Source organism: Falco punctatus (genome assembly GCF_963210335.1).
Source record: "Falco punctatus genome assembly, chromosome: Z".
NCBI classification, from domain to species: Eukaryota; Metazoa; Chordata; class Aves; order Falconiformes; family Falconidae; genus Falco; species Falco punctatus.
Genome location: NC_137586.1, coordinates 68,395,745 through 68,420,945, shown reverse-complemented (window position 1 = coordinate 68,420,945; position 25,201 = coordinate 68,395,745). Strand labels below are relative to the sequence as shown.

Sequence of the window (25,201 nt, the reverse complement as noted above, 5' to 3'; positions counted from 1 at the left end):
GCTCCTGCCTTTGCAGCTGAGTGATCAGGTGTATCACCTTCAGTTGTAAGGAAGGAGTGGGCTGTAGTTCTATCCCATACATCCTGCCTACTCAACAGGTGACCTTCCCGGCTATTATTCACTGAAAACACCAAGTTAAACAGGAAGTTCCCAACAGCACTAATGGTAGGGTTTGCTTTCACTGAATTGAAAGCTCCTTTCAAAAACAGCCTGTATATTTTCCTGCCTTTGCTGCCTTCCTTGTGAAAAAAGGCTCTGATACCACTGCTACATGTGAAAAGCAAACACAAGCTTCTGTCACTCATGATTTACTGATCACCACTTCTCTCACTTTCAAGTTGGATTTAGAGAATTTCTGGGCAAGAATTTGCATATGTACTCCCCTGTTTCATTCAGTTCCAACAGCCTTGCAGAGAGAGCTCCCACAGGCTTTCAAAGAGGAATGAGATCTTTACTGGGAGCTTCCAAACAAGTCTGTCTCCATCTTTCAATTTCTGGTTGTTGTTTTTTTTTATTTATTATTGCAGAACACCTCTATAAACTCCAGCGGGTGTAAACTCAGCCCAGCCTTTTAGAACTCGCCTTAAGATCCATTAGGGAAAGAAAATTCTCAAACAGCCCACATCTGGCATACTGAAGAAAGCAGAGTACGGAGGCACATTTCCAGAGATTTCAACATTTCTGCTTTCCTTCTGATACCCATGTAGCTGGCTGGCTGTGGCACACCTGTGTGTGTCCTTGCCCTGGAGCAATAACCGTCCTGAGGAGCTGCAAGGATATATCTCTGCCAAGAGCCCGTTCAGACTTATCTGCAGAATGACTGAACAGAGCCTCTCAGACCTTGTGGCAGCGGAAAGCCCAGGTCTATGTGAAATCGTGAGAGATCTATGTGAGCTGGAAGGCTATATGTAGACTGGAAGAGGAGACGGTTGTTATAAAATAGCAATCAAGGGGTTAACAGCACAGACCAGAAATGCTTTGGGATAATGCCATGTGCCAAACCTCCTCTCCTTCCTGTTCATTCAGCAGGAGTTGTCCTCCCTGCACACTATTGGGATGCAGCTGAAATAAAAATAGCCCATTCCCTGCAATTCTCTGGACCGGCTTCAGCTGGGCAGGATTTTTCGTGCAGGAAGGAGGATAGAGCAGGAAGGGAGGAGAAGGATTTATCTGAGAAATCCCTTTGGAAGTCTTGCCACCTCTGGCAAAAGCAGCACAGCTGCCTGGGTATTGGCACTAACATCAGGGTGTCCCTGCTCACAGCCTGCACGCTCTGCCAGCCCCCGCAAGAGTCTCAATTTCTCTTGCTTCAACACCAGTCCCCGGCGGCACTCCAGAGCAGTGGGATGCTTTGTGTTAATCCTGTTTTCACTGGTGACAAAGAAATACCACCATTAGACATAAAACATTAATACTGTTCAAATCACAGAACACAGCGCAATAATGTTCTCTGGGATTTTTATCATGCTCAGCCATCTAAGAATCAGGAAATGAGACTACCACAGCTGTTCAGGGTTCCTCTGCATTTAGAGGCAGATACTTTCAGGGGGCAGCTGGTCCCATTTGTCCAAAACACACATTTTAGGGTGATTCTAACTTTTCACCAAGACTAAACTAATATGCTCCCCAGATACTGGCACTTCCCATCTGTAAGTCCCACCAGACTAAAAATAACTATTTGAGGCCTTCTTAAGAACTAGACAGATACGATTCATAAAACTATAGTCACAATAAAATGATGGTGCCAGCTCTTACTAAAAAAGGTGTATCTGAAAGGCCACAGAGCCTAAGTCCCACCAGAAGCTGGTGAGATCTGTTAGCAAGAGTTAGAGCTCTACGTTACTTTTGCAAATATTGCAGCAGTTGCAGGCTGATCCTGTAAATCTCTGTCCAGTCCTGATGCCTACGCTTCAGAGTACATTCCAGCAAAACAGCTGCTTGTAACAAGAGATACTTGAGAAATCTCACTGATTAATGCAGCAAAAGCTTAAACAGTGATTTGGCCACAGCCTGTCTGTACCTACATTTGGGGGACGTTTCATCAAACAAGTAAGACATGATGTTATTCGATGGGTGGAAGTTAAAACTGAATGGAATCATGCCTACATTAAGATGTGTATTTTTTAAAAGGAGCATGATTGGCCACTAAGGTGGTGACTGGTTCTCTGCCAGCAAAAGATTTTGATAAATAAGACTGATCTTTCCACAGACACACTGAAGCGCACCTGTTGGGTTGATACAGAAATTACTAAGTGAGTTTGACAGTCCCTGCTGTTCGGAGATGGTAGTAGTTAGCCACTTTTCTCCCCAGATGTACAGTAGTGTCTTTGCCTTTAAGGTTTTCTCCAGTTCTTTGCCCATCTCAAAAGATGGAAAGAAAGAGAAAGGAACATTGGGGTGTATTATAGAGGTGATAGGTAACCAATGAGCAAGTAATTCTCAGATCTGTTTGCAGCAGAAGACAACAGGGTACTTGATGAAAACCACAACAAAGAGATGCTCTACACCTGTGTGATGGGACAATGACTATAAGAGGTAGATATTTGAAACCATTATGACACTGCAATATCTAATTTTTTTCCTGCTAGTAAAATCCGTAGTGAATAAGAGATCAGACCCTCAAAAAAAATCTTGGCTGGCATCTCAAGAGCTATGGCAGCCAGCAGTAGAACAGAAGCAAAAACCTCCTGAGGCTTTAGACTACAGAGGAGATACCAAAAATTGCTTGTTATCATCTTTCTCTAACTCCCGGGTTTTCCTACCAGCAAAGGTATTGAAAACTATCCAGACTGTCCAAAAGAGGAGCGTGTCAAGTGCATCATTCCCACCATCATGTTTTGTACAGGAGTGGGGGTCCAGTGCTTCAGGCGGGAACAAGACCACCAAGGTCAGCAGCCAAATAGAAGACATTCCTGCTTCAATCCAGTAAAAGCACAGCTTGGTAAAGGCTCATCAGGCAACACACACCTATGTAGCTTAGAAAACCTGCAAATGGCAAATGAGGTTGCAGTCAAGGAAAACAGGTGGAAATTTATCAATGGGCTCTTTGAGTTGTTCTCAGAACTCCTTGATAAAGGCAGGGGCTTAGTTACAACGAGTCTGCTGGCAGAAACAGCACATTTTCCTCCATCCAAGCGATTGGATGATCAGACTCGTATGATTGCCTTTAGTGTACTGACTCACCAGAGGGCAGCAACTTTCCAGATGTGATGTCAGCCCATAAAAACGCGACGCGTCCCTCCCGCTCTCCCGGTCGGACCGTCCTTCTTCATATTGTACCCTGATGTCAGCAATCCCATTTCACATGCTTGGCTGGCAAACTAAACATCACAAGGTTTTGGGATAATAGCAAGTCAGGTCAGGTATCTGATGCATGGTTAATCTGCAGTTCAATGTCTCAGTGTGTCTGTGGTATTAAAACAGTCTCACGCAATTAGTCTGCAACAAGTAATCGTCTAGGATGATCTGCTGCCTTATAGAAACAGAATTTTATGTCACTTTATGGCAGGTGGAAAAGATTTTTTGAAGGAAAATTTACTTTAGTAGCTAGATATGCTGGCAGAAGAATCCCCCCCTCCGTTTTCTACTTTTAACTGCAGGATGGAGCAAATTACATTTATCCTCCATTAAGACAGGCAAAAACTGTCTTCCAGGAGTATTCCCTGGGAGGAAGCAAGCCTGACATCTGTGTATCTCTGGTGATAAGTGTCTCTGCATCTACCCTTCTTTATTAGCTCTACTCCCTTTCTTATGCCCTCATTTCCCACGCCAAAATCAGGATAGTATTTGCCTCCAGGTGGGGACATTAGGAGAGTTTCTGGGAGGCATTGTCCTACACGTGCTGAGAGCAACACAAAGCACAACAAGCAGGAAAACTTCATCGTAGCTGCATTTCTGTTCTTGCCACCTGGCTCCTGGGTGGCCTGGTGTAAAACCGATGCCTCAAAACCTCCAGCACAAACTTAATGGTGTCATTGATTACTAAACTGGAGATAGACTAACTGTGGAGACTGAAGGACTAAGTCCATTTCCATTTCAGCTGAATGAGAATGGTGCCACTGTTGACAGCAGGGCCTGCAGTTTGCCATCAGTGATGTGGAGAAAATGCCTTTAACATCCATCCTGAGGGCAGCCTGCTGAAGGAGCACCCAGGACGTATGTCCACTGAGCAGCCACCAAGATCCTGCATAAATACAAGATGCAGCTATGGCATAGTTAAAGAAACAAAAACAAAATCCACTGGGGGTTGTTTTAAATACCTCCCTAGCTGAGTCTTAGTCCTCACCTGGGAAGGTGAGAGGAATTGGAACAGACATTATGGGAATGCGAAGTATTATCAAAAAATCCCTATCAAGAGACTGTAAGAATTTGTCAAGTACCAAGGAAGCATGTCATACATGTGCGGGACTGCAGGCTGGAGCACAGTACGTTCATAGCAACATGTTCAAAGTATAAACCCCTTTGCACTTGAGACCAAACTTCTCAAAGATCCATAAGTGTTTGGTTTCATGTGGAAGCACTAACTCAGAACAGAAACTGTGATTTCTGAATAACAGAGGGCAGTTGCACCTTCCACCAGCAGATACTACTTAGAGATTAATTACTTGGAGCCTAAACATGTATTTTGGGTACTACTTGAACTGGAGCAGCAGTCCCAGATGAAATCACAAGTCTGTTATGTTAGTCACCGTACACACACTGTCAAGAAAAGACAGGCCTGCCCTAAGTCATTCACTGTCTAAATAGACTGGAGGAAGGACAGGAAAGGAGCGACATGGAGAGGTGAAAAGGCTTAGCCAAGGTCCTGCTGCAGCAGAGTGTGAGCAGGTCAGAACATCCCCCTGGTCCAGCTCTTCTCTCCACCGTCATTTCTGCAGTTGGTGCTCACCAGCTTTCCCCTCCCTGCAGGCTCAGCCTTCCGCGCTGTTGATAAAATTTCTGGAGCAACATGAGAGATGGCGGTATGGAGTGAGAAACACTGGTGGGGAATGGGTGCAGGTCCTCCAGCACATCCAGGTCAACACAGCACACCAGAGGGAAACTAAATGAAACAGTTTCTCGTGAAGGAAAAGACCTTTCTAAGTGAAACAGTGGAGACAAGGGGGTGCTTGCCACTTACCCCCGTAGCAGTGGGACCACCCACGGCCAAGATGCCCACACCCCAGAGGGGTTGCACAGATGCCTTCCCCAGGGCTGTGCAGTCCTGCAGCCCACACAGGACCCCCTCCAGCTTTTAGCACATGGGCCTCAGCTAGAAAGAAGGGAAAAAACCAACAAAACAGGGCTGAAGTTACCTATATGGGGAAAACACTTTTTCCCCAGCATACCAATGGTTTTATGGCTACACTTGGGCAGAAAAGGACTCCTCATCCATGACCCCCTCTCCGTCTGGTTCATAGTTGGAAATTCAGCCTTCAAAAGCAAGGGCTAGGATCCTACTTTTCTTACAGAAGTACTGGTATCCAGAAAACCCTTCATGTGCCCTGTGCAGTTAATCAGGGCCAATATACGTTCTTCAGCTACTATCCCAAATTGCCTGGTTTTTTCCTCTTCAACTGAAATCTCATTTGGTTCAAGTCTTTCTACAATAACTTAATTATATTACTAAATTTATTTTCTCTATCCCTGTTTTTCTAAGCTTGTGTACAAGCAATTTCTTTTAAAATATTGGGGGTGCGAGTTGTGGGTGTGGTAAATCAGGATAGCAGAGACTATTGCTTTGGATTTCTGAGATAAGCACACATCTAAGCATGTGTCAGTTTGCACAGAAACATGTTTTTTGCCTAAAGTGTTATTTTTTTTTCCCCCAAGGTCCTTGACAAGGAATTGATAATAATGTAGCCAAACAAACATTTAACCATTGTAAACTGTGGAGACTTTCTGACAAAGTTTGTCCTTCCAGCAGTCCCTGTCAAGCACTACATTATCACTCGCCCTCAGGAAGGGTGGTACAGAAGACTCACAAAACTTAGATTTAACAAGAGCAAAGGGAAGCAGGCAGGAAGGAGTCATATAAATTATTCATATGAGCTGCAGCCCTGCAAATTAATTCTTAGTGCAGGAGAAAGACATTCTTGCACACTCTTGCAGAGCTTACAGCAATCAAAGGGCACCCTGCAGCATCAGCAGGGCCATAGCCAGAAAGAGGGATGAAGTAAAATGCAGAGCATGGGTGCAAAGAGCTGCTGGAAGCTGCTGCCACCCGTATGTGGGGCAGTGCATTAGGTTCCCTAACTCATATTTTGGAAGAAGCTCCCTCTCCGTGGGTGAGGTAACAGTACTGCAGGTGTTTACCTTGGAGAGCATGCGATAGCCCCACTCCTGCACGGGCTCACGCCATGGATGTGGGCATTGCTTTCTGCTGTGGCTGCTGGCTGACATCAGAGGAAGCCACTGCCTGCTGAACATGTCTAACCTTCCAAGAAATAGAAAGAGTTTTTAAACACCCACCCTCCCATAACCACAGTCTCTTCAATAGATATTAATAAAATTTAATCATTTTAAAAGAATAATTTTATCACTGATGACTAAAATTGAGCACTTGCAAACCTGCAGCTGTATTTTTGTTACCAGGCTTGAAAGTTCATTGCCTGGAGCCACCAGGAGTTCAGGCCTGGTGGTGTCCCCCAGGGTTTTCTACGAGACTGTCCTCCTTCTCCCAGGATGCCTCCAGGAGCCCACATCCTCGCTTATCCTCGCCATCCCACCACAGCAGCACTTCAACTGTTGTGAGCTGGGGACAGCTTGTGTTCCCCAGTGAGTCTGTCATGTCTTGCACACTCCCTGTCTCGGGCTAGTCACTGCTCCTTCTGCTTTTCAGTTTGCTGCAGTGTGAGGGATAAAGCATGTAAGCAGCCATGGAAGCCATCAAAGGAGACTTACTTTGACACCTTTTTGCTATCATTTGCATGTCAGTTCTTCATTACAGTTTGTACAGCATAGTCCTTTGCAGCTAGGCAAAAAAAATCTATGCAACCATGTCATTACAAAAAAAACAACAACCAAAACTAAGCTTCAATGACCCTTTTTTTCAGAAGTTACACCCATTATGTAGGGTTAGGTTTCTATGCATAATACCAATTTCCAGACAATTGGTAGCTTCCTAAGGGAAAAATCATGATTTATATCATGCAGTATAAAAGTAGTTTTTTGGTAGTTTGGTAGTGAACAAAATATAGCTGCAAATGTTTACTTCTTAATAGATAAGCAAGAGTCTTGTGTCTTCCTGGAGCCTGACTGGAATTCAGATATTGTTTGACTTTTTCTCTCCCACAACACGCATTTTATCTTATAATACTTTCGAAACCTTGAGCAAATAGAATACTGCAAGTTAAACATTACATGACTCAAATGTACCCATTACCATGACTTCAAAACAACTGCTCAGAAGAACTTAGATCTGTAAGCAAATATTTTAATGAGGAATTAAGAGTAACCAGTATTTACCACAGCTCACTTTCCTAATAATTCACCTGCCAGCTCTGTGAAGATTTCTGAATATAACACCACTCCTAGCCATTCCTACAGCTTCTTTTTTGTTGGTGGGTGGTTGGTATTTTTCCCCATCGGAGAAGCCCAGAGCATTTGACATCTGTTCGCTATTTACCCAGTGCAATGCACTTGGCAAGTCCAGCCAGTTCTGCTCATTTCACCACAAGAGTAAACCAAGGCACGGTGAGACAGAGCCTCACTGACAATGTTAATGGCTTATATGGCAATGTGACAATTTACACCAGGTAGTGATATATCCAAGGATGTTGAATTGGTTGCCAAGGCTATGAAACAAGTAAGGGCAGAGCCAATAGCAGAGGGAGACATTGTAGTTTTGGTCACCTCTGCTTGACAGCACAGCACCTGCAGATTGGACCACTGGCAGCCCCTGAGAAAATCCTGTGGGAAAGGGGTTTGTTGTCAGGAGTCTCAAGAGCACGTTTTTTCCTTGTTTGAAAATTAAAAAAAGAACACACAAGTCAACATAAATACATGTATTTGAGATACATTTAATAAAAATAACTCAAAAAATCAAATACAAAAAGGCAATGTTTATTTTCAAAATTATAGTCACTCATCCCTTCTAAACTGAATTTCCTATGAGAAAATATAAAACAATGACATTTAAATGCAAAGGTTTCAGTTTAATTTTTCTTTATTTACTTCTCAGTGTAGATGCCTGCTTGCTGACCCCATCAAAAACAGTGCCAGAATTAGTAATTATCTTAGTGGAGTCAGGATTTCAACCCAAAGTAATATGTGAACTCCAGCAGGTAACAACTGAGGACAAGCAACCTGAAAATGGCACCTATGCTTGGTCTTATAGGTTGGGGATGAAAGGCAGATACTTTCTTAAGCTGAACATAGCCTACAACGTGTCGGCTTTGATCTCTATAACTTTCTCAGTGTCACACTAAAGCAGTGCAATAAACATCCTTGTTTAAAACAAAAAGTCTTGCATAAGGCAAAAGTTGGTTTAAGCATCCCTTTAGAAACAGTATTGATGATACAAATAGCCTGAAGTAATACCTACACTTTTCATTAAGAAGAATCTCTGGATTATTTTATTTCACACAGACTGATGTTACCATGTCTTTGTTAACCTTCTGTGTTTGCGAGTACATTTTTCTACTTTAAATATTATTCTTCCTCTTTTGTTCTCCTCAGAGCTACATTTCAAGATGGTGTGACATTAGTTCTTCAGTGAGAAACCAGTTTCCTGACCCAAAATTATATTTTCCCTTCCATATCAAGTCCAGTGCAATTATATTTACTTCAGTAATTTTCTCAGAGCTTTAATAAGGCAAAGGAACTTCATTTATTTAAAGCTTTTTGAGTGCTTGTTATTGTTGTGTGTAAGTGCCAGAAGGAAAAGGAAGTGACAAATAGTAATTTTCAGGATTTCATATTTTAATTACAGAATTCTACTCCAGGCTAATAAGAACTGACAGAGTTCTACAAATAGACGTGTGTTAAGAGGACAGTATGTGTGCCCCCCTGAAAGCAATGGAAAGACGTTCTGATGTGCTTTAGTATCGCTGGCTCCAGAAATTATGGGGTTTAATTGCCTCTTGCTTGAGAAAACAGGTATTTTCAACAGTATTGATTCAGACAGAGCCCACAAGCTTTGAGACTATGAGGTCCACCAAAGCCATTAAAAGATCCTTTGTTTATTTTAACAAACAAAGCTCCACCCTGGTCTTGGAGCCAAAAGACAGTGGGTGTAAGTCAGTGCATTTGCTTTCCTTCTGAAAAGGAGACTTCTGAATAATGCGAATTTCACATTTATCCGAGACCCATACCACTTCTTCTGGTGCATTGAGACATAAATCATGTAATAGGTAAAACTGCAGAGCTTCATCACGTTTTGTTTTGCCCTCCTCTCATTTAAAGAATGCACAGAGAAAACCATGAAAAAGGTAAAGTTATTATAAAAAGCTTGGTTACCAGCACAGGCAGATTCTGTGGCTAATGAGATGACAGATACTTCCACTTCTTTGAATCCTTTCTTGAAAAGGTTTATCTGAAATGTAAACGGGTACAGGAAAGTTAACTGAGTTCAACTCAGCAACCTGGACCAACATTACAACCCACAGTACAACAGCTATGACTTTATGGTTATTTATTTTTTAAAATTAAGAATTCCAGTACTGTTAGGGTAATTCTGTCCCCGGTGTTAACAGAACCTAATTTTTTTTGCATATATCTAATCTTCTGCATTTTACAGTCCCCTGCTTTGGGACACTCAGTGGCTATAGGGCTGTTCACTTCCCAAAGGCCTTTCACCTTTTTGGTATTAAAAAAGGATATCTGTAATGTTTGCACTCTAATGGAAACCAGACATGGCAAGGATGAAAGTAGAGACTGAGTCCCACAAAGCAAACTTTAGCCCCAAAAGACTCCAGCTAAAGCTAGCTTTCTTCAGCTGTGTCTTTCCACCTGGATTTCTCCTTGGCTACACAAAGGTCTCCACAGCCACCAGCAATTCCATGCCATCTTTCACTGTTGCTATATGGTGTGTGTGGCCTCTTTTTCCCCAAATCACATGTTGGTGGGACTAGGGCAGCTGAAAGGAAGGGACCATCCAGACAAGCTGTTTCCTCCCCATATATGAAGGTCACAGTTTGGGGGGCATGCACTTGAACAGTTGCATTGGGTTCTTTCTTGTAGGAGCACAACAGCATCTCAGATTTTGTTTTGCCCAGTGGTAGGCTCTGAAGTGATTTCCACCCACCTCTCTCAAGATACTGCAGTGGCAAAAATAAAACCCACTAGGCCTAGTTTTAGCCACAGCAATTACTTTGTGGTTACAGCCCAGGGCACAAGGAGAAGCCCACCACGGGTTCTGACGTAACAGCCCTGAGCTCAGGAGCCAGACACAAACTGTAGACCAAAATATTTCCTCATGAAATACAGAATTCCATGAAACTAATGTACTTTGTCAAAAATTCAGTGGTCACAGTATTTGATGGAAAATCTATTCTAAAAAGTTTTTAATGTTCAATCACTGTTTAAAGGTAGAACTTTTTTAATTAATCAAGTGGCTTGAGTTTCCATTTACGGAACTTTGAAACCAAAGCCTTCTGGTCTCTCTGGCCTTGAAAAATATTGCTGTTTTGATTTTCTGCCTTGTTTCTTTAACAAAGCACGAGAGCTGAAATGCAGCAGGGTGGAAGCTGTCTTCTCAAACACACTGTGGAGGGCTAGCCACAGGCCCACCTAACTCTCATCTAATAAACCGCACTCAACCCTTGTCACTGCAATGCAATAACAGCCTTGGATTTCTTTCAGATGACCCATCAGTTCCCTCTCTGCATGCCTTTGCTCCCCCCACTCGTTCTCCCAGCCCCAGAAAGTACCAGAAGCACCTCATACCCCTCACTTCCCTTCCCCTCCTTCTTTCCCAGGGGTGTTTTCTCAACTGCTTTCCATTCCTCAACATGCTTCGCTTTATTCCTCTGCAGAGGAGTAAAGAAGCCAAAAGAGAGCTTTTTAAAGAGTTTTGTTTCGTCAGAAGTCTTTTGAGTGTTCATTTGCACTCGAAATAAAACCAAAAGTCAGGGCCCCCGAGTACACTGCAGCAGTGCCTGTGTTTAGTTACTGCGCTTGTTGCAGCAAGTAAATTACAAAATCTTGCAGCGGACATGGTGGCCCCAGATTATATCAATAAATTGGCAAAGTCTACTCTTGGCTGTTTGATACAAGATTCTATTAGAGGTCAGATACAAATGATACACATATTACTTGTTGTACAGACATATATTTGTCCAGAGAAAACCCAGTCCACATCAGAATAAAAATCATGTCAGCAACACTGCCAGATTTGAAAAATGTATTTTAGCCCCTTGCTCTCAACCATTACCCTTCAGGGCATTACAGAGTGTCCTGGAAAACAGCTAGCATTTTGCACTCCTCCTCTGCACAAAACAGCTGAAACTGTGTTTGTTTTTCTAAAAATGCCTAATAATTAAGAGCTTCCTTGCCAGGATTCAAGCCGAAGCCAAAAGCAGAGATGATATTAACATCCTGGAGAGTGGGAAGGAGAATTTTTGTGTGAAATAAATAAATAAATCCCCTATCAAAGGGAGAAAGTAGAGAAAGATGAAAAGTCAAAGCACTTAAAAATTAGTAAAGGACCTGAAACTTAAACATGAGGGAAGGGGTCATATTATATTGTCTCTTCATGGGTATAACCTTGCTTCTAAGATCATCTTAAAGCAACTATTTTTTCTAGAAAAGGGGATGAGAACAAATTAAAATTCCACAATTCTTTTAGAAGTGCAGCCTTTTCTTTTATTAGTCTGGAGAGGAGGAGGTTCAGGGGGACCTTATTGCTCTCTAAAACTACCTGAAAAGGCTGTAGACAGGTGGGGGTCAGTCTTTTCTCCCAGATAAATAGCGACAGAAGAAGGGGAAACAGCCTCATGTTGTGCCAAGGGAGGTTTAGATTGGATATTAGGGAAAAAAAATTCACTGAAAGCATTGGAACAGGCTGCCCAGGGAGGTGGTGGAATCACCATCCCTGGAGGTGTTTTAAAAGCATGTAGAAGAGGTGCTTAGGGATATGGTTTAGTGATGGGCTTGGCAGTGCTGGGCTAACAGCTGGACTTGATGATCTTGAAGGTCTTTTCCAACCTAAATGATTCTATGACTCATAGTTCCCTGCTTTGACGCTGTTAAAGACACTCAGATTTCAGTGACATGACACCTTTTAGAAAGCTTAGAGCATCAGACTTCCAATTCAAAACCTTTTTCTTCAAATCACAGAACATTAGCTTTTTCACAGGACCACCAACTTAAAGCAAACATCCCATATCAAACTGAACAGATAGTTTCATGAAACCTCTCCATAAAAGCTGGCAAGACTATCTGTCATCTGGTAGTTGCAGTATCACTCTGAGACTCAGGGCATCTGGGTACCATTCCCAGCTGCGTCCCAGTACTTCTTTATGTATTTTAGACAAGTCATTTACCACCATATGCCTCAGTATTCCAAATGCAAAACATAGAAAAAATGGGCATTATGCTACTCCATGGTACTCACATTGTTTATACATGTACACATGGCCTTTGTTACTCCAGCCAGAAGCATTTTTTCCATATTTGCTTGCAAAAGCTGCTAAATTCACTGAAGTCTCCTTTAATACTAAAGCTGAGTTTAGTATTGAACACATATCCTTCGATATTTAATTTTAATTAAATAAATTTAGGATGCAGTATACCTTGAGAACCACCAGCTCAATACAAATAATAATGAGAAGAAAGCACCTGTTCATCAGTAAAGAGCAACTCCTAGAAGCTTGGAATAGTTCATTTAATATAAAGAAATTTAGATCTCTCACCTTGCCTGGAATCCCAGGTCTCCCCTAGGCTCTTTGCAGTGGCCAGGGGGGCCTACCCCTTTCAAAAAATGTAAGTTTGCATCAAAAAATCAAAAATTCTTCAAAGCCTGAAACCATTTTTTGCCTGGTATGACTCCTGAGACCAGTGTGTATGTATTTTTTTCACAATGTCCGCTTTATGAAAGGGTAAAATGAACCACAGAGGTTAAATGATTCACCTACAAAGTCTTTGGACACAATTAGAAACTCAATGATTTGCATTCCCAACCACTAGATCTAAGAAAAAAGACCAGTGCCCCATGCCAAGCAGAGCCAGGTATCAGACAAATCCATTTCAGAAGAAGGAAGCTCTCCAGCAAATGCAACACAAGTGCATTCCTTTTAACTGAAGAGGAAGCTCTGCCCTTAAGCCATACCCTTCCTGGCTCATAGAAACCTCTGCAAAAAGCAATTTTACACAGGTGAGTTTTAAGTCTCTTAAGCTAATGCTCTATTTTCCTTCTCATTCCTTGACATGATAGGTGCATCTCATAGCAAATCGGGAAAGACACTGTCACTGGTTACCAACTGGGAAAGAGCTGGGAGTTCTCACAATCCTGGATATGCCACATGCATCTACCTGTGGCCTCAGGCAGGCAAATGTCTTCCAGTGTTCCATGCTGCCAACTAGAAATAGTATCTGCAATCTCTGAGTGCTCTGAGGCTCATCTCAGTCACTGAGCTCCATGTTTTGCATTTAAGATTGCAGGCACTTCACATAGTGCTGCTCTTACACCACAACATCAGAAAACAGCAGTGCAGACTTGCAGCCAAGCTTTCCATTTCAGACCTCCATCTTCCCGGTCTGGAGGAGCATTGCTAGTCTGTGAATATCCCATTCTATGATTATTTTGAAAACTATTTTGGTTCAGCTGGATCATGCTTGAAGGTTTCCTAAGAAAACCCAACCGCTTTTGCATATAAAACTTCTGCTTCATGAGGCTCAGACCCCTTCTATTCCATTTCCTTTGTCTGTGTTCAGATTTGCTTCTAGTAAACAGTTTTGTTTTTCAGATTTAACCAGTACGAAGAATTTAAGTCAGCCAGATGGAAATACCTTCGCAAAATTACTGAGAAATGTCATGTGGTAATACTGTGAATGAGTTCCAGGAATTACTGAAAGTCACTTGCTATTTATTGCTTAGTAATACAGTGTTTGAGGTTTCCTGTCACTAGTTCAGTTGTGCCAAAGCTTAAAAAATTATAATATGGTTTCACATGCTGGCAAATGCCTTCTTCCACCAGATCACTTTACCAAAAGAAATGACCTGGTATTCAAGCATGCCTGAAAAAGATGTGTGGACCTCTCTTTATTCATTTTGTGACCAAACTGCTTGCAAAAACTAACTGTGAGAGCAAGAGCAAAAAGGATAAGACAGAATAATTGAAGTGCAGCAGGCATCATTCTCCCATGATTTCAGACAAGTAATTCTGTCGCCCTTACCAAATAACTCAAGCACAGCATTTCGTGTTCATGTTGATTTGAAGCTGCTAGTCCACATTGGATAGGCAGCTTCTCACCACCACAAGGAGCAGGGCTGCTCCACATACCCCTCTGCTCCTGCACCTGTCAGCTGAGGGACAGCCTGGCTGTCATGACTGCAGGGAACTGACTTCCTCAGCAGGAACACACAAACACTCCTGTTCCCAACAGAAGCATAGCAGAGCATCTCAAGACACCCTGCCTAGATGACTGAGGACCACAAACTCACATAGCCTGTCAGGGACCTTGGGAGGATCCCAGTCCAAACCCCTGCCCAGAGCAGGCTCAGCCATGGGGTCAGACCAGGTTGCTCAGGGCTTTTTATCCTGTTGGGGCTGGCAATACTCCAGGGATGGACCTCTCTGGGCTGTCTTCACTGGGAAAAGCCTCTCTTATCATCGGGCTGAGCATCTCCTACTTCAGTCTATGACCATTGCCCCTCACCCTTCTGCTGTTTGCTGCTCTGAGGAGCACCTCTCTCTTCTTAGTAACCTCCTCATAGATATCAGTGGGCAGGAGGGCACAGCGAGAACAGCACTGCTCCATGGTGCACACAAACAGGGTGCTCCCAGCACAGGCAGTACCCACAGTGGTGTCAGGTTGGTGACAATGACCAGTCCCATTTGCAGCCCCAAACAAGGTGAGGTAACAAGTCAGTCCTGGGGTCCACCAAGGGAGTCCAGCCACAAACAGTAGGAGACAGGGCTGGGTGCACTATGATGTAGCTCAGGCCAGAACGGTCTGATGGGCCATTGGGTTGGACTAGAGACCTCAAAGGTCCCTTGCAACCTCCACAATTCTGTTCTAGATCATTTCAGACCTCATGTTTGTGTTCTGGGAAAGCAGCACTGAAAAGTAAAGTTTTTGGCCCCATATGCTAGATGATTGTAATCTGGCGGGCAGCAAATTAACTGCCAACACTGAATCCCGTTTCATAAGAGTAGATGCACAGTGAATGGAACCAAAGGAACAGACTGTCTTTAATTCCCTCATGAGGTTTCTAATGCAGTCTACTCACAGACTCGGATTCAGTGACACAGAGTCTCTTGGGAGGTTCCTCAACCTCTTTCAGGAACAGCTTTCAGTATGTTCAATGTAAACAGGAAAATCATGATTACCGGTATATACTGTGTCCATCTTTGCTTCTGACTCCCTTGATAAGCCTCAGACTCACAAATTTTCCAAGCTTGGGAGAAGCAGTAATATTTACCAAAAGAAGACAATCTTGTCAAGGAAGTAAACACCATTGGTAACCTTATCCAGGAAACTGTCTGCAAAACCTCAGCCTAGTCAAAACAGAGAGATCAAGATGACTGCAAAGACCCAAGATAAAAAGCTTTTTTTGAAAGCCAAAGCAGGTTGTACTGACCAGAAGGAGCAAACAGGGACAACCTTTACATGTGTTTATAGCAGAACAGTGATCAGAATATATATTGCTCTTGATCCTTTTTAACTGCCCTAAGGGGACACAGATTACACAGCCAAAGCCACCTCCCTGTTTCGTGTGCCGTCATCATCACCAGTGAAAATGCAGGTTTGTTTGGTGACAGAAATAGCCCTATGTCTCAAGCCCAGACAGGGCTGGTACTTCTGGGAAACCACCTCTGCCAGTTTCTGTGTGTTTCCTTAGAGTTAGACCAGTTAGGTCATCTTCCAAGTCCAAGGTACTCTTCCTTGGACACTATCCAGATTCTAAGGGATTCATCTTTCTGCCCCATAAAAAGTCATGTCTGTACACCAGCACAGCACTTTGATGTGGTTTTCCACCTATTTACATGAGTAATGTCAACAACGACATGAAGTGGTATGGCCATCAGTTCTAAGGCAGCACCCTACAGCCTTTCAAGCTCAGGTCTGCCAGAAAGAAGTCAAACCCATCAGCACCCTTTCAACAAGGACAGAGAAAACAAGGTAACACAGTGAGAATTGTTGCAGAGGGGAGACTAGAATCAGGGATACTCTAATTCTGCTACTCTGGGGCAAAACTGTGTGGGGATTTCCAAAAAGGATAGCAGCCCAGAGCTCAGACAATTTGGCTTCTGAGGACAGGGGGTAAAGACAGCCTTTTATTTTACAACCCCAAGGAACAGACAGCAGGCAGGAGTTTTAGGGGCTTTGCTAAACTGGCAGAGATCTGGGGCTGACTGGCATGCTCACTTAAACAGAGCATATGATCATCAGAGAGAGCCGCCTCCCTGCCCTCGCTGTCCATGCTCCCACCATGGTTCACAGCCTTTGTTTCTCATGTCCTCCCTTCCTACTCGTAACTCCCACCCTTCAGCCCAAAGTTACTCCAAATGTCGTCTGTGATTACAAAGCTCCTCAAATGAGGAAGTACAAAGCCACATCTCCCCTCCTGCCTGGGAGATCGGGCACACATGACCCTTGTATTACAGATATGCCACCAGGACTGACAGTTTGACAAACGGCAAGGGGTTCAGGCGATAAGCAATGACATTTTTACAGTTGTCTGCCAAAAGCAGTGTGGGCACGGTACTCAGCGTCTTGAGCTTAGGGAAAGCATCTACATAAAGAACTTGCTGAGGAAGGAGTAATGGCACTGCAGATTTGTCCCATGTTGGTGGTGTTATGTGAGGGGCGCGGGTCAGAAAGGAATAGCTGAAGTGTGAAAGAAAACAGTCATCTGGTTGCTGTCTTTGCAGTGACTGGGCATAACTTCACTGACACCTGGATGAGTAAAATAGGCTATTAATTTTCCAATTTAATATTTTAAAAAGCAAATCACTTCAAGTCAATGCACCTCTGCAACTTCCTTTTACATGTTTTGCTGTGCAGGAAGAGGGGTGACAAACACATCTGCCAAGCAGTTTTAAGTATATAATTTAGCTGGCAGAAATGATAATTTTGCGAAGATCACTAGAAGCAATACATTATTCTTAAATCTTGGAAATGAAAGAAAAATGCAAACTGATCCAGTAACAGACATACCCAGGAAGCAAACAAATGAGAAATGTTTCATCTGTTGTTCTCACAGCATAAAGAAGACAAACTAAAAGACTAACTCACAGTGTATTCTCAGAGCAGCCCTCTCATCAGGCAACACAGGCAAACACTGAAAGTTTACAACAACTGTGAGTCCTTATTTCTGTTGTTATTAAGCTCTGCAACTTTACTCAAGTTATTTAGGGAAGCATGTTTTAGGGAGACCACTGAATTGGGAGTGCTTCTAATTTTGGAAGTATTGTTTTTAGCAGGTTCATGGTATTTCCTCCTTTATGATACTGTTTGTAAGCAAAGCTTTTGATTGCAATGTTTCCAAAACAAGGTGCAGAAACATCAGGTTATCTAAAATGAACCTTTAGATACACTTGTGAAGTAGGTTGTGTACTTAATATTCTGAAGACTCAGAAGTAGCATATGCACTAAGAGGGAGAAAGTTAACTCTTCTGTGGCAAGTACATTTTATCACAAGTATTTAGGAATATGTCAAGAATTCCCTCTTACAGTCATACGACAGCTATTGCTAAGGCACTGGAGAAGGGAGGAAGTTTTATCTTTATACCCAAGCCATGCTACAGGAGGCATGCAAACTGTGGGGGTTTATACCAGAAAACAAGTCTACAGCTTAAATAAAAATGTTATCAATATTTATTAAGAAAATGTTGATTTCACAGCAGCATTAAGGGAGGACTACAGTAGCAACACCAACCAATGTTTTCCAGTTCTTCACCCTTTTCCTGGAGAAGCAGAAATATGACACAGTATCAGAAGCAGGTACAGGTCCTGCATGAAACAGCCTCAAGATTCTCCACATCTTGAACAAAGCAGATGTGGAGAATCTTGAGGAAAAAATGTTTACGTAAGACAAATACCTGACATCCTCCTGAAAGAGGGCTACTTCAAGATTCAGTCAAAATCAGGTAAAGGAAGGAAAATAATTGAACTGTCTTTGAAAGAAAAAAAAAACACTTTCTTTGAAAGACTTTGAAAAGTCTTTCACACTTCTGGTGAGAATTTAGACAAAGGGGGAAGAGAGACAGAGCCAGCCAATACAACCTAACCCTGCTTCTTTGTCTAACTCCAGCACAAACCTGTGGCTGTGAACTCTGAATAGATGCACTCTTGCAGCTGGCTGGCACCTTCTAGGGTCTTCTATCTCACGAAGCCTCATCCTCTCCAGAGAGTTTCCTGGGGGTGCCTTGTCAGCTTGCTGTCTTCTGTAAACTGCCTGTCTGGCACCTGGCCCTGCAAAGCTTTGATCAGGGGTTTTAGGTGGCTCTGAGATCCAGTAATGACTGAGCACTACTCTAACAGTACTAGTCTAGCAATGACTGGTGATGACTAGGCTTTCTTCTGTGAAACAACTTTGACTTTTATTTCATAAACACGGGAATGTGAAGATTCCAGCAACAGCATGCCTGACTCAGTGGAGAAGATCTGAAATGGTGCAGCCTACCAGCCTCAGCTGCCCTTTCTGTGATGGGACCTCAAACTCACCAGAGCTTTGAGATGGACTTGCTGAGACCTTTTTCTTATAGTGAGCTCCCTAAAGAAATCCAGAAAGCTTTCAAACTCACAAAGCCAGTTTTATTTTAGAATTGAGAAAAGAAGAAATCTAAAACAGTGAGGTCAGCAGAAATGTAAAGATGTTTATAACTAATTCTTTCCTGGTACCAGTGTCCCTGTTTCCATGTCTAACTTCAGCCACCTCAGGGGCTACCCAGGCTCCCTTTTCCCTTAAGGGTTTCTCTGCCCGTCACCACAAGACCACATTTTTGGACTTGTTGGTTATATTCTGCTCTATTCAGCACCCCTGCTGCAACGTCCCTACTTTTTCCTCTGACTCTAGACAGGTATCAGGGCATCTCTCAGCGTCTGGAACCATATCTCCTTGAGCACATTCAGATGCTTTTCAAGGAAGAGATACCTTTCCCTGCTTTCCAGAAGGATCCACCCAACACAGTTCTTATAAATGAGCTTAACGTGGGAGCTGAAAACACAAAGGAATAGACACTGTTCACCAGCCCATCAGATTCACAACAGGAAACAATTAACAGAAATTTCCCCTACATCATTTTGAAAGCAAGTCTTTCAGTAATGGTGGGGTTTGAAATTCAAATATATTTTAATTTCAGTGGTTGACCTGTTTATGTATTGGTTTCTTCAATTTTTGTATCAGTCTTGTATCTGTTTCTTATTTTTTTCAGGTGCAAATCTTACACATTTTGACTCTGAGGCAAATTATGAGCACATCAGCATGTCTGAAACCCGGAAATTAAGTTAGGTAACACTGCAAATAAAACCCTAAGAGAGGAAATAAATACCTCCTACCTTGAATACATGTCAAATGCAACTATTGTCACCATTTTGTCCCTTGAAATGTAAAGGAAAATTTTGTGTGTTTGGACCTATTCCTTTGTAATTTGTAGCACTGTTTCAAGTCCTGCACCTATTAATCCAATTCACTGCTTCATCAAATTTTTAAACAAGTGTAATTAAGGGAACCAGACATGAAACCCTAATTCATCTGAAGTTTATATGGTTAGGCCTCAATATATGGCTCAACATTTTTGGATCTCAGCTATACCTGCTAGACAACATGATTAAGGGTCATAGCACATGGTACGCTAATTATTTCAGACATGAAGGCAGGTGGGAGTGAAGCTGGGATACCGGGTAAGAAGGAGAAGGAGAAGTGCAATAGTGTAAAATCCTCTGGAGCTGCAAGTGGTGACAAGTAGATCTATATGGCAGTAGAAAAGGAAAAGTGAGACTTGTCCTTCATCAATGATAGCTTTTGCTGAGATGTATTATGTTCCTGCACCTCTCCAGTAACACCACCTGAGAGGTACCCCTCTCCCTTCCCTTTGTGTTTGCTGCAGGACATGTGTGAAGCACTGACAACGGCCGTTCTAACTTTCCGGGTTTATCTGTTAATCAACACTGTGGCATGGCTCATCTGCACAACCTCTTCTTTGACAGGAGAAGAACAGAAGAAAACTCTCCCTGTGCTGAACCCCTGCACAACAAAAGCTTGCAATACCCAGACTTTTAAGTCCTTTCATAACTGTGGGTAGCAGGCTTTGGAAAATCTTTAAGAAAAAGGATTGAAAATACACTCCCTTAATCATGTGTTTGTCCTGATCATATCAGCGGAGTCAGTCGCTTTGAACTCCACTGGCTACAGGGAAAAAGCACTCGGCTCCACTTCTAAGAACCACAGACATGTTTCAGGACTTTCTCATGCTCTTTTTTACCAGACACACTGGTTTAGGAGACAAGAAGAAAAACTCTTTCTCCTTTTTCTCTTATTTAATGGCCCAAACAGAGAAGATCCTGCAAGTGATGTCCCTGGATTTCGGTCACCCCAATGCCTGAGGTGATGTTACAAAAGCACCTAAAATGTCCCACTCTGCGTGCCACCACTGCCAGGCCACACTAGTATACTTAGGAGCACTGCAGCAAAACCACCCAGGCGCAGCTGCTGTCACAGGAAAGCCGTGAAAAAGAAAATTACACTATCCATCCCTGAGCACCCGTCAGGTATGAGCATCAGATCTCAGCAGGTGAGTTTGCCATAAATATCCCCAAATCTTCTGACAGAAACACCTGGAGTCCTGTAACCTAACAGACTATTTCGTATTTTGTAGTAAGAATTTCATAAGAAATTGCAGGAAGAATGATGACCCAGCATGGTGACCCAGCTATGGTATGAAACAAGCCAGAGTACTAATAAATCAATGGAGTGCAGGAACCTGGTCAGAAACTCCCAATGTTTTGATTAGTTTTCCAGTGGTATTTGGAGACTTTCCAAGAGACCAGAAAACTAGAAAAGGCTGTGATGTCCTCCTGGCCAATGGAAAACTATAGAAAAAAAGTCTTGAGATAGGACTTCCTTTGTCTCTGACCAGAATCATGTCTTTCAGCACAGGGAGGGAGCAAAGACAGTTATAAATTCCCTGTTAATCCTTCCAACAACTCTGAAATGAGAACAAGCACATGCAACTAACAGAATTAATTCAAATTGAGCAATTTGTTCAACGCCACGGAACAGCCAAACTAGAACTCAACCCCATCGCTTAGTTATCCCTTTTGCCTTCTTACCTGACATGTACAGATAAAGTAATAGCTTTTATTCATTTCATAGCAACTGTTGATCACAATATTTCTCTTTCGTGAAGAAAATGAGCATGAGAGTATCTGCCTACAGTATTACAACAGCAAAAACTGTTGCAAAATGAAACCCAGACATCTACAGACTCTGCGATTTTTTCATGTATTAGCTGAAAGTCTTTAATTCTCTTTCAGTCCCTCTGTTTCTCCTGTACCAGAAACCTTTATTAACAGTTCTTGTAATTTTAAGCATCTATTCTTCAGAATTCCCACTAATCTTCATTTCAGGTTTAACTTTGTTGATTTTACGTTCCTTTCCATCGTCCTAACATGCATTAAATTTTCTTTGTTGGAAGAAAATTATTTAGGCTGCAGGGTTATCTAAGAAGCTACTTCAACCCAAGCTACCCCATTCTGAGTCTTGTGCTGTTCATATTCCTCCTATCAGTGTCTCCTTGTTGTCAAAAGTCTCATGGATTCAATGAATCATATCCACAGCTCTTAGCACACAAAGATCCTTAAAACATGTAAATAATGCTACTCTCCTCTCCCAAATCAGAGCCAGCGTTAGAGGTGAAAGAGCCTGACGCATTTCAAGTCTCTCCCACTGAAGCCAGTCCACTTTGTGAAGACAGGGCAGGAGACTAAGCCCTGCCTCCTTTCCTGATGGTACCTTTTCTTTCAGTAGCAGAGGTGTTGGCACCACTGTCATTGAACTTAGGGGCTGAAACAGAGCAACTGGAGAGTATGCCCTTCCCCAGCGGTGGGAGTACTCATCTGGAAAATGAGACCCATGGTCAAACCCCTTGAAGAAAGGAGGGAGGGATTCAATTTCAGGTTAATGAACTCCGTGGAGCTGGTGGTCTCCAACTCCACCACATCATACAGCTGCTTTTCTGTGAAATTCCTACTTTGGTAACAGTGCTGTGATAATTCTTACTGCCTCTGAGTAGCACAGAAATGCCTAGCTTATTCCAGCAGGGATCAGGCATGGGTGACATTTTTGGCTCTCCAGTGTGTTTTAAGACATGGATTGTTCTGGTAATGTACCTAAAGAGCTTCAGAAACAAAAATTGTGCATCAAGGTCCTCAGATATCTCTTAGGCTAAACAATAACTAAGCAAGGCTTTCCAAAACATAAATTTGGCAGTTAAATAACCATGCCATCTTACTGTGGTCATTTCCAAATGACACCCAGCTGGTGGGAAACATACAAACAGGAACACAGTGGGCTGTGTCAAGACGACCTACATCTCCCTCCAGCATGTGTGTTACTGCTTAAGGAAGTCTGATAGCATTTCCAAATTTACAGAACTGTAGTTTTTACCAGGTTGCAGAAGACTAATGACTAGCCTGCAAGAGTTGGACTTCAGCCAGCAACTGGTGGACTTTGTTTCATAATTATCTAATTGCTATCTCCTTTTATGGCAAAATCAAGCAGAATGACCCACAAATAATGATGACCTAAGCCCCTACAATCTGTGTTGTGTTTGAAGATTTCTTCTTGTTTAATTCAAGCTGCCTTTTCAGACACGTTGAAATGTGCCAATGGCACTTTAAAAAAAAAAAAAAAAAAACAAAATAAACACAGAAATAGAATTGTAGGCTCTGCAGCATCCTGAACTTTATGCAATAGCAGATGATTGACAAAATCTTTAGGTGGGATATAGTGGGCTGGATCCATAGCTAGAGCTGTTAGCTTAGGTCTGTGTTAATTTCCACCACAGTTTACAGCAACTGAGGGTCTGTGCAGTATTCTGTGGTGACACAGCCACTTCTACTTTGTCCATGAGCACAGAACCGACACACTTTACTCACCACTGTAAGTAATTTTTTGTGGCATATAAATACACCAAAATGTATCATTCAGAACAAGATTGTCACAGTATTTACTCAGCTTTGATTGCAAGCAAGCCCAGCTGCCAACAGAGACAAGAAGAGGTACTAATTGGTGTCTCTCTGATATGGGTACAGGAGACAGTAAGGGAGACAAAGCTGCAAAAAAAAATACCACTTGTCTTCTCAGAGCAACCCAAAGGGAGAGGAAGGTGTTTCTGTCCCAAGTCACGCTGTCATCTGCCCACTGAGTGAAGCAGGTTCTAACAACCCTGACTGTGTTACTAGTGTATCTAAAATGAGTCAAAAAACGTGGGGTTTAAGTTGGATTGTAAGATTTTCACAGCAGGTAGTAAAGTTATTTCTTTGGAGAGAAGAGCCAAAACTTGTTATTCCAGCCCATTTTCAGGGCTAATTGAATCTATAATCTGGTTTCCAGTTTTTGAAGTTCCTCTCCTTCCAGTTATACTACCAAATGTCCCACAAAATGAAACAGTAACAGCAAAAGGAAGAAAGATGAGAACTTACAAGGAGACACAGAAAAACACATCGTTTCAGAAAAAGACTATGTGAGAAGAAAGCTTTAAAAAAGGAAAAAGGCTTTAATACACTGCTCAGAGACATGTATTTTCAGTGAACTGATCACTTTCAAAGCAATCATGCAACAAGCATCTTCTTTCTTGTTTGCCACTCACTGTGACAAATTTTACAGGTCTTTGTTTTGGGCTGTTTTATGGAGCATGAATGAGCAGAAGTGAGAAAAACTTCATGGTGGCGAATCAAGAACAAAATCTGTATTTTTTGTGTGCAGGCTTCCAAAAGCAGCTGGTGAATTTGGATGCTCTTCTGAGTACTCACAAGGCCTGATTTTGAAGGAGCCCTAAGTGTGTACAAGTCACCAAAGAGTGAGGAAACACAGGATATGGCCATTGACAGAAAGAGAGAAGATGACACCCAGTGCTGCGTGATCACTTGGCAAAAAAGGAGCTGTTGAACCTAGAGGTGGAACCTGCTATGCAGTTCTGTGGTGTACAGTATCTGACCTCAACACCTTGCCCACTAAAGACGTTTTGTATGAGAATATTAGCACATGTAGTGGTAGCTCCAGGCACTCAGAAAAAAATAATCAGATTCAGCTCTCCCATACCAAATCACATCACTGTTATTGCCCGAAATTAAAAAGGTGTTTGTTACGGATTCCAGCTCCCCTGCTGTCAAATCCTTTGCTCCTCCTGCATCTGAACCCCACCAAGGGCTAAATCCAAGAATGACTGCTGAATAAAGCCATTTTATGCACATACAATGAGGATTTTGTTCAAGCCATTTAAGACATATTTTATAATAAAACTTTTCATTATCAGAGGCATTTTAAAAATGTTTTGCCTTTAGTCACAGTTTACAGATTCACTGTGTACAGTATTAAGTTTGGTATTTGATGCACAACACATTTTTTTTGTTAGATGTTTAATCATTTTTAAACCACCCCATGTTGCTAGATAGGGCCAACCAGGGGCAAGTAAACATTTGTGTCCATAGTATATGTGTTCATATTTAATCTTATTTCAGTATGCAATAGGTTCTTTCTCAGAATAGAAGAAGTGCCAGTATCTGTATGGGTACAAGTGCTTTACAACATTGGATTCTTTACATTGTTTCCTTGTGAAGTTCTTTTTGAAAGATAGATCATTTTTTATTCTAAAGGGAAGCTGTGACATAACCTTGGAAACATTTTTCTTTAACACATACTCAACAAAAAAAAAATGTACTTTTGAGATGGGCACAGACCTATAGCAATTATGGCACTGATCCTGCAAAAATTATTTCCTGCACAGTGTTTCATTTTTTAACAACCAAACAGTGTCCCACTCACCTTGCTGGCAGAAGCAAGACTGACTTGCTGGAACCAACCATAGTGCAAGTAGAAACCATTTATTCA

The 25,201-nt window shown here is 42.3% G+C and overlaps 1 long non-coding RNA gene across 1 annotated transcript in view; it reads left to right on the top strand.

Annotated features, from left to right (window-relative positions):
* Nucleotides 1-25,201, top strand: part of LOC308056704 — an 87,050-nt gene extending 61,849 nt beyond the window's left edge. The window contains exon 2 of the long non-coding RNA XR_013924932.1: nucleotides 1-25,201. This exon is cut by the window's left edge and continues 28,059 nt beyond it. This is a non-coding gene — a long non-coding RNA (uncharacterized lncRNA).